Raw genomic sequence first — 14,479 nt, 5'->3', positions numbered from 1 at the left:
AAAAAATACCCCGTTCTACAGAAAGATATTTTAAATCTTAAGAGCATATTACTTCGTCTTGTAAATTAAAATTGTTTAGCAAACAAAATATAGCAACAGCTTTAGATACACCTCAAAAAGAAGCCATAATTTCTTTCAATAATCAGGTTAGGGAAAATCGGTTGAATTTTAAAAGATTTATCGATATTACGATTTATTTGTGTTCCCAAGAATTAGCTTTTCGCGGACACGATGAAACCGAAGATTCGATTAATCGCGGCAATCACAAGGAACTTTTAATGTTATGGGGCAAATATGATTCACAATTTGACACTTTTTTTAAACGGTAGCATTTTTTCGGGCACCTCAAAAACCAACCAAAATGAGTTTATAGACAGTGTGGCATATATTATTAAGGAAAATATAAGCAAGGAGATTGAAGTGTTTTTTTTTTTGCATGGGAAATTGATGAAACTACCGATATTACCTGTACATCACAACTTTCAATCGTTTTTGGATATGTCAAAATAGTAATATAGTAAAACGTTTTATGGGTTTTCATGATGTTTCATATGAACGCACAGCTGACGATTTGTTAAATTTTTTAATTCTTACGTCTGACACCTATAATTTTAGGCAAAAGTTGATTGCGCAAACCAAAGATGGGGCTGCGGTCATGACCGTCCATTTAAATGGTTTACAAACTAAAATAAAGTCCAAAGTCCATAGCTCTTCATGCACTTTTACGCATTGTCATGCCGTAACTTTAGTATTAAGCAAAGCGTGCAACAACATAAAAATTTTCGCGCCTCCGGTGGGCTATTCTGTGTGTATATAGTCTTTATGACTTTAGCCTCCCCTGTTCTCCAATGCACAAGCCGTCACTGACTAGTGCAACCTTCAAAAATAAATACCTAATTGCGATATACAAAGAAAACTCCCATCCTATGTCTTACTTTTATTGCAAGAAATTAGTCTTCTGATGCTTCAGTATGAAATTTCCTTCACTTCTAGGCGAAGGAACAGATATTTCACTTCAATTTGTGGAATTGATTTTATTTTTAATTTTCAGTAAGATAGTTCATGAATGATTTCATAGAAGATACAGACGTTTTAATTAGAAGATGACCTCTACAACCTACAAATAAAATAGATGAAAATTGGAGATGGTTAACAATTTTGGAATGGTAGTAATAGAAAGTCGCAAATAAGAATTATTTACCTAAATTGCTGATATGTAAGAAAAGAAATTGGTCGACTTGATTGATCCCAGTGGCGCATTTGCTTTTTCAGCTGCAGGAAAACCCGGAAAAACCTGCAGCACCACATCATCTGAAGATCTTGATCTGCCCATGTCCCCTCTTTCATAGAATAAAATGTAGGGTGTCTCCAGAGGCTCCAATAAGTTCAAGATATCGCCAGAATATTTAGTAACACTACTATCGTCAAACTTAAACTAGTCCGTTTCGTCTTTAACCAATGCGTAATAATGACCAGATTCAACGCCAGAACCACAGTGAAAAATGACTGCATGAAGATTAATTATTGATAATGCATAATATTTTCTATGAAGGTGTTTAACAATGTTTCATGATAAATTTCACCAGTTCGGACTTCCATTGTCTAATATATAAAATGATCGGTCGGTCGGTAGCCAAGCGGTTCGGCGTGGGTGATTTGTTCACTCACTCGAATTGACTGCCGTGTTGGTCGGTGGTTCAAGCCCTAGTCTGAACGATCGATCTTCACTTGCTATCGTCCCACCCGTGTTAGGAGTCACACGTTAAAAGGTAAGACCTCGTTAATCCTTAGCTCTCCCAAGTTTCGACTTCTGAGGGTTGTCGTTCGTAGGGGTGCGACAGCTGGTTAACGGAAAAACAGATTTGAAACAGATTTTTTTTAAACAGATTTGAAATCCATGAAACAACTAAAAAAGAAGAATTGAAAATAAATAGCTGTAAATAACAATTATATTACGCAAAATAACCCTGAAATGAAATAATAGTGAAATAAAATACAAGTAAAAATAAAAACAATTGTACAAAAAAATAAAGATAAAAAATACAAGATAAAAATAAACATAAAAATAAAAAAGTCAAGAGATTTCAAGACAAGTTGGTTCACGACGTTTCGATTGTTAGTATCCACAATCGTCTTTGAGTGATGACTCTTGTAAAGAATTCAAGGCATTTTGTCGAACTACTAGGGTCAATTGAAGTAACACAGGAAGATCAACAAATTAGTTTCGACGTGGAAAGCCTTTACACTAGCGTTCTGGTCGAAGATGCACTCCAAATCATACAGAGAAAGCTATCCGAAGACGGGATTCTGAAAGAGAGAACGAATCTACCTATAGAAGTAATTATGGAATCACTAGGATGCTGTGTATGAAACTGTTATTTCTTTACACAAGATGATGGACTGCCAATGGGATCGCCACTTTCACCAGTCATAGTCAACATATATATGGAATGGTTTGAAACTCTGGCCACTGATAAAGCCCACAAGAAACCTCGAATCTGGTTAAGAAATGTTGACGACACCTTCATAATATGGAACCATGGGAATACTGAACTAGACGCCTTCCTGAAACACATCAACAGCGTGGGACTTTTCATCACTTTCACAATGGAGAAGGAAATCCAGAACGAATTGCCATTCTTAGACGTTTTGGTGAAGAGGACCGACACCAAGTGGGAAACATCTGTATACCGAAAACCCATTCATACGGGACAGTATCTGAACCACAATTCCAACCACCATCAATCAACTAAAATAAGAATCATCAAGACTCTATTAGACCGTGCTTTCGGGCTCTGTAACACGAAGGAAGGTCTCGAGAAGGAACTAGACATCATCAAAAATGATTTTCAACGGAATGGTTACTCCAAAGTGTAGAAAAGATTTTGGCTAAAAGACAGCAGGAGCCTAGCAAGGAAGAGAAGCCGTCGTCACAGCCAGTGCTACATCAGAGGATTATCGGAGAGGATAAGCAGAATTGGTTCCAAGTACAGCATCAGAACCTGCTTCAGATCCGGTAACACTATCCGTAGCAGCCTCACGAAAACCAGGCCACAAAACGCGGACTGCGATTCCAAGAATTGCATTTACCGGATACCCTGTGAGTGCGGAAAATCCTATATTGGTGAAACTGAGAGGCCATTGAATGTTCGCATTGCCGAGCACAAGAAACACACACTGCGAGGGAAACCAGCAAATCAGGAATAGCAGACCATGTTTGGACCCATCAACACAACATCGAGTGGTTCCAAGGAACATTGGTTTATGAGAAAAATCAAGAAAGCCGCATACATGTTGTCCAACAACGTATTCAACCAAGCCAGCGTAGAAATACGCAACATATGGAAACCCACCATCAAGCGAAAAATGGCCAACTCCCGCCAAACGGTCATCTCCCACTGAACCAGTGAAGCGGAAAAAATGGAAAGGGGGGATAAGTGAAAGTACTCGAACGACCCATAAATAGTCATCTCTCGGAGGAATCAGTTTAGTCATCACCCGAAGATGATTGTGGATAGTAACCCAGTCATCACCCGAAGACGATTGTGGATACTAACAATCGAAACGTCGTGAACTAACTTGGCTTGAAATCTCTTAACTTTTTTATTTTAATCTTTATTTTCATTTTGTGTTTTTTATTTTTATTTTTTTTGTTCAATCGTTTTTATTTCACTATTATTTCATTTCGGTTTTTTTTGCTTAGTATAATTCTTATTTACAGCTATTTATTTTTCAATTCTTCTTTTTTAGTTGTTTCAGGGATTTCAAAATCATTTTATATATTAGACAATGGAAGTCCGAACTAGTGAAATTCGGCATAATATTTGGTATAACTAGATAGATCTTGCATAATATGGGTTTTTTCAATGAGAGCTATATAGAAATCTCACTCGTTAATTTCTGATTCGATAGAGACGAAAATTACCTAGTTAGGATGTGATAAGCTATATCCGTCAAATTTTAATATTTTTATTTTCAAAAGTCTTGAGATATCAGGAAAAGTTGTGAGAAAAACATTTTTTTTACAACTGTCATTAAAAGTGACATTTTTAATGGTTTATATTATTATATATATATATATATATATATATATATAATATATATTATTTATATAATTATATATATTATATATATATATATTATATATATATATATATATATATATATATATATATATATATATATATATATATATAATTGAAGTGGACGCTGGAGCTAGTTGTTGGGATTATTCTTTAGCCTTTTTATAAGAAATAGATTGATCGATATAACCCTCAGCTACTGTTGTAGACTTCCATCCTCCATGCTTCCTAATATCCGTTATATTTGCTCCTGATTCTGCTGGCAAAGGAGCAAAAAACCTTCTGAAACAGTTACCTGTATATTCCTTTGATTCCGGGAGGTTCAGAAACTCAGCAATGTTAGTCGGCATTTACCAAACGATTTATACCAACTGGGTGGGCACTACATTTATAATTTGAGTATTTCAGAAAAAACGTTGATGATTGATAACGAAAATAAGTCGTTCTTTTTACAACAATGCAAAAAGAACGACTTATTTTCGTCTTTGTATTTGGAATTAACAATCAATGATTTATCCATTCATTCACTGTCGTCTATTAATAAATGGTACAGCTCTTTACGCCGACATGCTCCATATATTCAGGAAATAGTATTTTTCATCTGTCGCCTCATTATCCCATTATCACGTACAAAAACTAACTAGTACTCAGTTTTTATACTTTATTATAAATAACTATCAGTTAGTTTTTATACTTGATAATCGGATAACACCCGAAACCGGTCGGTTGAATAAAATAACTAGTGGAAATTAGAAGTGTTTTCATTCATTTCTTTGGAGTGATCATGAATTTCCACAAAATGAACAAGTCATTAATTACACAAATTAGCCATTTTTTGCTCTTAAGTTCTACTGAATGGAAACATATTTGATCAACCTGAATGATCTGTTTTCTTTTTTCCATCCTTTCCGTTTTCTCATTAGATCAAGCAGACAGTGAGAATCTATCCCATCCAATTAAGTATCATTTCCAAAGTAAATTTACATTCTGACGCATTAGGGAATTTTCATGTCACTAAATTATCATATCGCTTGAAGTAGATGTTCACAAAACTCAATAATTCCGGTGTTATAAACGTCAATCCGTTTCAAAAACATTTAGCAATATTTCACCAGTTTATTAGCGTTCAATGGAAATGGCGTATTACACAAATACTAAAGTTGGTTTCAGTAACATCGGTTGTTAGAAATCCTCCTTTAAAATGCGCAGTATAAGTAGTCATTGTCGTATGATCTTACTTAGTAACGTCGCAAAGATTTTCAAAGCAATATTGAGAGATTGGCAGAAAAGGAATTATATGATTCAATGTTCAAAACTGACTGTCCAAAGATTGAAATCTAAAATTCAAGGATATAAAATACACTTTGAAGTCTCAAAATAGATTTGAATAACAAGAAGAGATTCAAGGATCATGTGTGAACATATTGATTTTTTTAGAAACTCTCGCCAACATAATGTTTCAAAGAGCCGGTTTTGGTATTCCAACGCAGTTGAAATATCTCAATATGCTAAGTACATAAAAATTACAGCCAAGGAAAATCGATGAAAATATGAGCACCAATAACTGTATATAATAATATCGAAATGATATATTTAAATTTTTTGTTCCGGTCCCTGTGGCCCACCCAAAGCGACTTGCCTCGCGGTAAAACTCCACCTTTCCGCAGTTCCCAATCCGGTACTGTTACCCAATTCCGCATAAATCTTGTCAATCATATACTTTACCCGCCTTGAATAAATTTGTAAGGAAATTTTGTGCTGAATGCTGGCCACCATAAAATTATAAACTAGATTTAATTTGATTTGATAGGTACCGTTGAATAAAACGTCAACAAAATTATTGAAGTCATTAACATATTGGATTGGTAATAACTAATTTGTAACAGTATTTAATCGATGATATATCTTTGAATTAATCGATCAACGATGTCGAGATGATAATAAACTCATATTTTGAATCATTTCGTGGCCTCGTTCGAAAAGAAGAATGGTAAAAAATGTTTCAGGCAGTCCATACATTGAGAAACAAATGTTGGTAGTGTATGTCCGAAAGGAAAATTGGATTCTTGAAACTTTTGTATATGAATTGGAAATTGTGGAAATATGCAACACCTTATCTTGAAAAATGAGAAATGAAACTCTCTATGTTTTTCAACACTTTCAAACTTCCAACTGAGTTTGAAAATGTCCTTATAGGATGAAACTGCAGTAACGTTAGTTACAAATAAAAGTGGTGAAGAACATAAAAAGTTTCAATTTTCTTTTCTTCATTATGATTTCCTACCACGTAGTAACGGCTACATCCATCAATTAAACAACTTCTACAAAAAATTGATCCGAAGAAGTAAGAAATTAATGCATAAAACACTCCATTGTGAACTTTCCAATGGAGAGTTCAGGAAACGGCAACATGTGTTTCACAATTCATTAGTTCCTTATCACATATATGTACAAAAAACATTTAGGTGAAGTTGACAAATACTCATTCACGATTATTTCAGTAAATAAATTTATTTAAACTGAAATTGTTGAAATTTTTGCGGACCCAGTAACGGACATTTGTAGGAGAGCTTTGTGCATGTGTTATTCATGCACTATAATGATGACTCAAGAAGAATTCGTTCAAAATCAGTCAGTTAATCTCCCAGAAGTCGATGCAAAGTTGGCAGATATTTTCAACTTAAAAGATTTTTTTTTCATTTCTATACTGTTCTTTAGAAAAATAAAATGTTTTTAAGATATTATACTCAATAAACTGCAAACTGTACTGCATTTTTCACATTCAATAAGGACGCAACATAAAATATAATGAAAATTTATTGCAATTATTGAAACAGTGCCACAAATCAATCGGCAAAGTTATATCTCAAATGATACGTGCCTGGGTAGGCTTTTTTATAATGAATTTACAAACAAAGGAAAAGTATCCCCAAATACGCGGTAATTTTGTTCCATAAGAAATAGAAAACATTGTTCTCTTTGAGTTATATACTTTTATGCATTGATTTTTCCCTAAAAGAGTTTTACTTAATTGTATTTTGATTGTGAAAACTGTGATGTAGTATTTAAAACATTTTGCAAAGCAACCCCCCTCCACATTACCTATTACCCCGGCCCTGACATTGAATAATTTCGTCATTTTCACACTGCGCATTGCGCATGCGATCTGTAAACCAATAATTTACTCGACCAATAATTTACTCGACTTCACATCTTAGAACACCTAACATAAATCAAATGGTAAGATTGGATAGTAAACTAACCTGAGAGGTTAATTCCCAACATGTGTCAACAATTTTTTAAGAATTCTGTTCTATATTGGATTTTGTCATCTGGTTGTATATCAAAGGCGTGTTGTTGCGTATCCAGATTCAAGCTAAACATACAATACCTAATCATGAATATAACTTCCATCTTACCTTCCTTTTCCTCATCTATTTGCCATCATGTCTGCGGTACTTATTCAAAGTCAGAGAAACGTTTATAAGGCACTACACAAGTAACCACTATAACTACGCACGTCTGTCTAACTAACCGTTATCACTAAATTAATTTTCGAACTTATTAATAATCAAAAAATACAAATAATAGATGCACGCCACGTCCAAAAAATGGATTCGTCCTTCCTCTTCCTAATATCGTAATTTGTTTAGAAAAAGAAATGATTTTCATAGCCCACTTTGATGTTGCGAGCAAAACAGGGGATAACGTTGCATTTCTATTCAAAACATAGGCTTGCGCGCAAAATTAGATAAGAAGGGAAGAAAATGATTTTTGAGGATATAAAAATGCAACCCCTACCTCTTTCATAGTGACTGATAGATAAAAATCGATAGATATTGCTTCTAGATAAATATCTTACACTGATTTTATAACAATAATGTAACAGTTACTTTGGTCCGTTGATCGTGGATCTGTAAATCATCGAAACACATAAAATTGGTTGTTTGGCAGGAAATAGCAATGGGTTTTTCAATTGCATATTGGTATGAAATCTTTCAAATAGGATATTGAAGTCTATAAGTATCTAAGAGAAAAATAAACTTAAATAATTATTTTCATATCTACTGCTAATTTATCAAAACATATAATGAACATTTAAGTAATAACCTTTGGGAATTTCGGATTCTACCTAGGCACACAGTTCTCAGACTTAGGTCACTTTTCACGTACCTCACGGTGTAGGATACAAACCTTACACTAATGCCTACGCGTTTTTCAACTATTGAATCTTTCATTAAGTACTTCTTATCTTTAAATTCGAATGAAATGAAGTGAGTGTCATATCATCGAAATTTTTCATTCAGTGTTACTATCTTCATTAGGGTTTGAAGGGCGGCATAGTTTGAACTGCATCGTAACGTTTCGGCAGTACGAGTGGCTGGCTTCTTCAGAGATTCATTCATCTTGATGATACACCAATGACTGATGATATCTAGTTCATAGGTTGTATTTATGTTGACTCTCTTGTTGATGCTATTGGCCGAAGTGTTATTATCTATTGATGACGTTACATTGCATTGCGCTGTTGCCACTTTAGCATCCTTTAGTATCGGATTCCATATTCGGTTAAGCGTTACCGCCTTCTCTTTTCTGTTGTAGTTTTCCGTATGTTTATGGATTTCTATGGCTTCCCGTACAATCCTACTGTGGTATCCATGATCGAGGGTAAGTAGTTTCACATCTTCAAACAGTATCGTGTGATCTTCTTCACTGAGCGTGTGTTCCGCTACTTCTGATTTGCCTATTTGACCTAATGTACAGTTTTCTCCGATGTTCATTCAGCCTTGTGGATCTTTTGATGGTACCAATATAAACTTTTCCGCAGGTGCATGTTATACGATATACCCCCGTAGCTTATAGGGGTTTTCTTTTGTCTTTCGCAGATCTCAGGCTTTGTTATATTTTCTTGGTGGGCTTGAACACTGTTTTTATCTAAGATTTTTCCGATTCTATATGCAACCCTAGAGATGTTTCCTTTCTATTTTGACTTGTGGAAGTCTTCAGTTTCATGGCTTTGTTGATTTCGGTTACACTGTATCCATTCGATCTTAAAGCCCCTTGAAGATGCTCCAATTCTTGTTGTAGGTGTTCCGGTTTACATATTCTACGGGTACGTTCCGTCAGGGTGTTGATAGTTTCCCGCTTTTGACTTGGATGATAGTTCCAAAGTGCATGCAGATATCAATCCGTATGTCTCGGTTTTCGGAATACTTTATATGTCAGTCGTGTGTCAGGCCTTTCGACTAGTACATTTAGAAAATATATCCGTTGTTTCTGTTCAGTCTTCATGGTAAACTTGATGCTAGGGTATTGAGCATTTATGTGGTCTGTAAATAGGTTCAGTCTGTCACTCTCATGTCTCCAGATGACGAAGATGTTATCCACGTATCGTAGCCAAATGGTTGGTTTCAAATCGAAAGCGTCGATTGCCTTCTTCTCAAATTGCTCCATGAAGAAGTTGGCTATCACCGGCCTGAGTGGGATTTCATAAAATATGAACCAGTTCAATTTTTGAAATTATATCTGCATGTGCGTGAAATAACCGTTCAATATAAATTTTACAAAATTAGTAAAAATGTTTAACTGGGGTAAAGAAGAAGACTGAAGTGACTCCCCAGAATTATTGAAGAAATGAAAATATCCACAATTAGTGTTAGGCTAGCAGAACATACGGATTCTTTCTTTGAAAATTGTATTTTGATTTATCAAATACTGACGAATATTTTCAAAAGGGGTTGGTTCCGTTCTTACTATCCATCATGAGATACTCAACTTGAATATCCAGTTGAATGAGGAAAAAAATTGTTCTATAGGATGGTAAAGACGCTCAGAAAGGGACCTGAAGTTACTGGCTTAATGAAAATTTTCAAAAAGAAAATGTGGAATCCTTTAGAGTAGTTGGCAAAAGGTTCTGGGAGGTTCAACGTCAAGTTAACAGAACCCATACTATTTCCAGTTTATGTTCCAGTTATGTTATTTCCAGTTTTCATAACTGGAATGAAAGTAGCCTCAAATTACAGCCTGAAAAAATATTGAACGTCGAAATAGTTTTGTTATTTTGACAAAGTTGCACCAGCATTTCAAACTGGATCAACATATCAAGGGTTCAGATTGCTCTCATCAACACATCAGACCATGATGAGATGTGGCAATATTAATATTATTTGAAATTCATAATTAATTTCTCAGTGAAGTGATAAATTCAATATTATACATATTATGCTGAAAAGTATGAAGGGGAGAAGCTATTGTACAGAGATGATATGTTCCGCAGACATTTTGCCATGTCAAGACATGGTCAACAAAAAAATATTTAGTTAATGACAAAATAAAACTTTGTGTTCAGATCCAATTTTCAAACAAAAACTACTAATTATTCTTGCAGTGTGTTTCTACCTGATATATTCACAACAGTACTAAAAAAATAACAACTCTTTATCGAAGTAGTTTGTAATTAAATCGATTCAATTAATTCCGTCAAAAAATATATTGAAGTGTAAAACTGATGTGGATTTTTGAAAGGTAGATTACACCAGTTGGAGTCCTAACAAATTGATATTTCTTAAAGCAGGCCAAATAGAACTCCCAAGTTGAATACAAGATTCTAACGATCTACCATTAAATCCAATGAGAGTTACCAGCGATTTCAAAAAGTATATTTCAGCATGGAAGATTTATGACTAGATCCCCGATAAGGTTGATTCTCATGGTGATTACAAATTCAATATGAAATATCTTGAGTTAACCTACATATAAGAATCTAATTTTAGCAGTGAGAAATTCCAGTTGGCACTTTTATTGTACACTTAATCGTTTGAGGTACGTGAAATATTTGATATATTTGTAGGTCTTCTTCGAATATCCATTCATGAACATTTGTGTAGAGGTCTGAAATACACATTCAGTCATCGATATGGGGTGAAGTGAAATAATCATGGATGTATTCTCATCATACATAAAGAATAAATGAATTTATATGCCTCTTCTTTAAATACTGTCTTTTATTTGAGAGTGATTCCTTGTAGGAAGTATTGTTGATTGAGAGTCGGAGAGTCGGTAATACTGTAAATATCCCTGCTATGAAAAATACTGTCGGTCAAAGAAGTATTGTATTTTCAGGACAAAAACTCTTCAAAGTGCATGAATCGTTTGAGAAAAAATTTAAAATATGATTGCAAAGTTCATTCATAGCAGGATAGATTTGAAAAATAACTATATATAGTACTCGTAGAATTGATGATGAAAATTAAATAATAAGAAACGTTGATGTACTTACCAATTTTCAATTACTTCCTTGTATTCATATTCTTTTCTTTTTTCAGCTCCTCTCATATTTCTCTTAACAATGTTGTAATTTGTCGTTAGACTTCGTTTTGTAAGGCATATGTCCGTAGTCGCTCAGTATTGATGTGGTAATTATTCTCATAAACGGCTGGTGGTTTTTTGAAAGAAATTCTTCGACTTATTTTTTTAGCTGATGACGAATCTGAAGTCAAACCATGGCGTTCCGATCTATTTTCTAAGATACGGCTATCCAAAATCGCAACTATTTAAAAAACCTTCTATTTCAGGAATTCACTTTTGGGATTAAAAATACGTGAAATAGAATCTTCATATCACTATCGCATACTGTGGACCTTTATTCACCTATCTCAAATCTTTGACATAATGAAAACTTATGCTTCACCGAATTAGCCCTTTTTGAAAAAATATTCTAAATAAAAAATTATGAAGTTTTATTAAAACAACGATAAAAATAAAATAAAAACAACAATAAAAATTCATTGGCGCTCCGGGGCGACTTCATTGATTCCAGTGGCGCATTTGCTTTTTCAGCTGCAGGAAAACCCGGAAAAACCTGCAACACCACATCATCTCTCTCTTATAAAACAAAATGTAGGGTATCTCCAGAGGCTCCAATAAATTCAATGCATCGCCAGAACACTTCGTGACACGACTATCGTCAAACTTAAACCAGTCCGTTTCTTCTTTGACCAAGGCGTAATAATGACCAAATTCAACGCCAGAACCACAGTGAACAATGACTGTATGAATATTATAATAGTGGTCTGCTAGGTTGAAATGTTCATCCATTTCGAACCTTCCAAAGAGTTTCTTGCTTCCGTTAGAGGTTGAGACTTGTTTGAAAATCATCAGTGTTATTATTAGATTGACTGGAGCCTCAGCTATACTTGTTTCCTTATAACAGTCAGTTAGTTTGGCGCATGTTTGACAATACAGTCGATCATCACCTGTTAAAAATTCCATTTTCAGATGATTTAACAATAAGCTTTGCACGGACTGATCATTAGTCGTATTAGGAAAAGCTAGATGGAGTTCCAGACATTCACATTCACAAGTTTTCGGTACTTATGTGGTACTACGCAAATCAAAAATGAGTTGAATTCTGGGTATGTGGACTCTGCATCATGATTTACCAGAGTGAAATTGTGGGCAGTTGAATTTAAAAGTGGCCGTAAGAGCTTGGGAAACGATGAACATTCGGAACGTCTAAAAACTGCAACTACCGATGAAAACGTCGCCAAAGTTCACCAAATGGTGCTAGACGACCGCCGAATTCAAGTGAGAGAGATAGCAGAGGTCATAAACATATCAAGAGAATTTGTTTGTCATGTATTAAATCAATATTCAGGCATTCTGTTGGCGCAGTTAAGGCACGATAAATCCAAATTTTGGCACCGTTTGATTACTGTAGATGAAACATGGATGCACCATTATACGTCCGAAACAAAAATACAGTCCAATCAGTGGACTGCAAAGGGGGAACCGGCTCCAGAAAAAGCAAACACTATTTTTTTGGCTGGCGACTGTTTTTTTGGGATAGTCATGGAGTTATTTTAATCGATTACCTTCAAAAAAGACAAACCATTAGTGGAGCATACTACGCATCATTACTTGACAAGCTGAAGGCAGAACTTGCGGAAAACCGGCCACATTTGCAGAAAAATGAAATTCTGTTTCACCAATACGAATTATGATTTGAACTGCACAATTGTGCTCGGAGGACACAGATTTTCGTCAAATGAGGAGGCAATCACCTTCATGAACAAATATATTGCAGAGAAAAACGCCAAGTACTATTTAGACAGGTTACAGAGATGGGGCATCGCTTTGAGAAGTGTGTAGAGGTAAAAGGAGACTATGTTGAAGAATACAAAAAAAATCTGAAACAATATTTTGCATTTTTGTTAGGTCGGAAAATTTTCAGATCACCTTTGTAATCTGAAAAATGGTGTCGTTATTATCAGAATAAGCCAGTCATTTTAGGGGGTTTGCCTAGGAAAGTGGACATACCCAGCTGTAAATTTGTATAAACTTCGTATTTTGGCATCATAAAAGTATTTTCAAAATTCAAATATGACTCGACGGCCGCATCTTCAAAAATTGGGGGTCAAAAGTTAGAAAAACCGACTTTTTGCATGTTTTTTGCCAATATTTAGTTTCAAATGGGTTTTATACTAATTGTATTCATTACCAGTATTATAGAAAATTAAATTCTCTACAACTTTTGTCTCGAACATTTTTTCATACGTTGAATAGTTTTTGAGATAGAGGGCAGCGCGAGCGCAGATTAAATATTATTGGAAATCAACTGGTTGTTCCGATCGAAATCAGCTCATTTAAGGATTATAAATTATCAATTAATGAATAATTATAAATAATTTTCCTTTTTTTAACAAATACATTATATTTGAATATTTTTTTCATTAATTATTCATTTTCAATTAAGTATCAATTTATTTAATAACACTCACCTGCCCGTGTAGTTATAAATTTGTAGAGGGTAAAAATATATATTACATTATAATTTAAATCTAATCTATAGTAGTTATTCTTCAATAAATAAAAATGAACAGAAAAGAAATAAAATTTTAAATAATATTTTCATTAAAAAATCTCGTTTGATACATTTGTGAATGTTAAAATTGAAAAAACAGATGAAATAATTGAAAGATAAATGAGTTTTAATTTCAATTTTCTTCTTCTTCATCATCGTCGTCTTCTCGCAGCTGTAAAAATTCAAGGGCATTATCATCTTCATTGTCATCGTCACCCAGATTTGTTTCCAAGTCTTCCATGATTTCTCAATCATAGGACCTATCTTCGTTAATATCGGTCTCATATGGTACAGCATTGACAAAATCTTGCCTATTACACTGGTCACAAGCTAAAGAGCATTGCAACCCCGCTTTCCTGCATCCACATCTTGAACCACAACCACTTTTGCAGTTACAGAATATCGTATTGAGTAACTCATCTGGAGAAGGTGGTAAAATGATCATGATAGGTTCTAGCAATCCGTTACGCATTGTCCAACCCCATTCCTGGGGTTCCAAATCATGTCCTAACCAAGTTTGAACTTGGTAATAAAC

The sequence above is a fragment of the Leptinotarsa decemlineata genome, unplaced genomic scaffold (genome assembly GCF_025532065.1).
Source record: "Leptinotarsa decemlineata unplaced genomic scaffold, Ldec_3_MD MMD2_tig00000035_RagTag_RagTag, whole genome shotgun sequence".
In the NCBI taxonomy this organism is placed as follows: Eukaryota; Metazoa; Arthropoda; class Insecta; order Coleoptera; family Chrysomelidae; genus Leptinotarsa; species Leptinotarsa decemlineata.
This window is presented reverse-complemented; position numbering follows the sequence as displayed.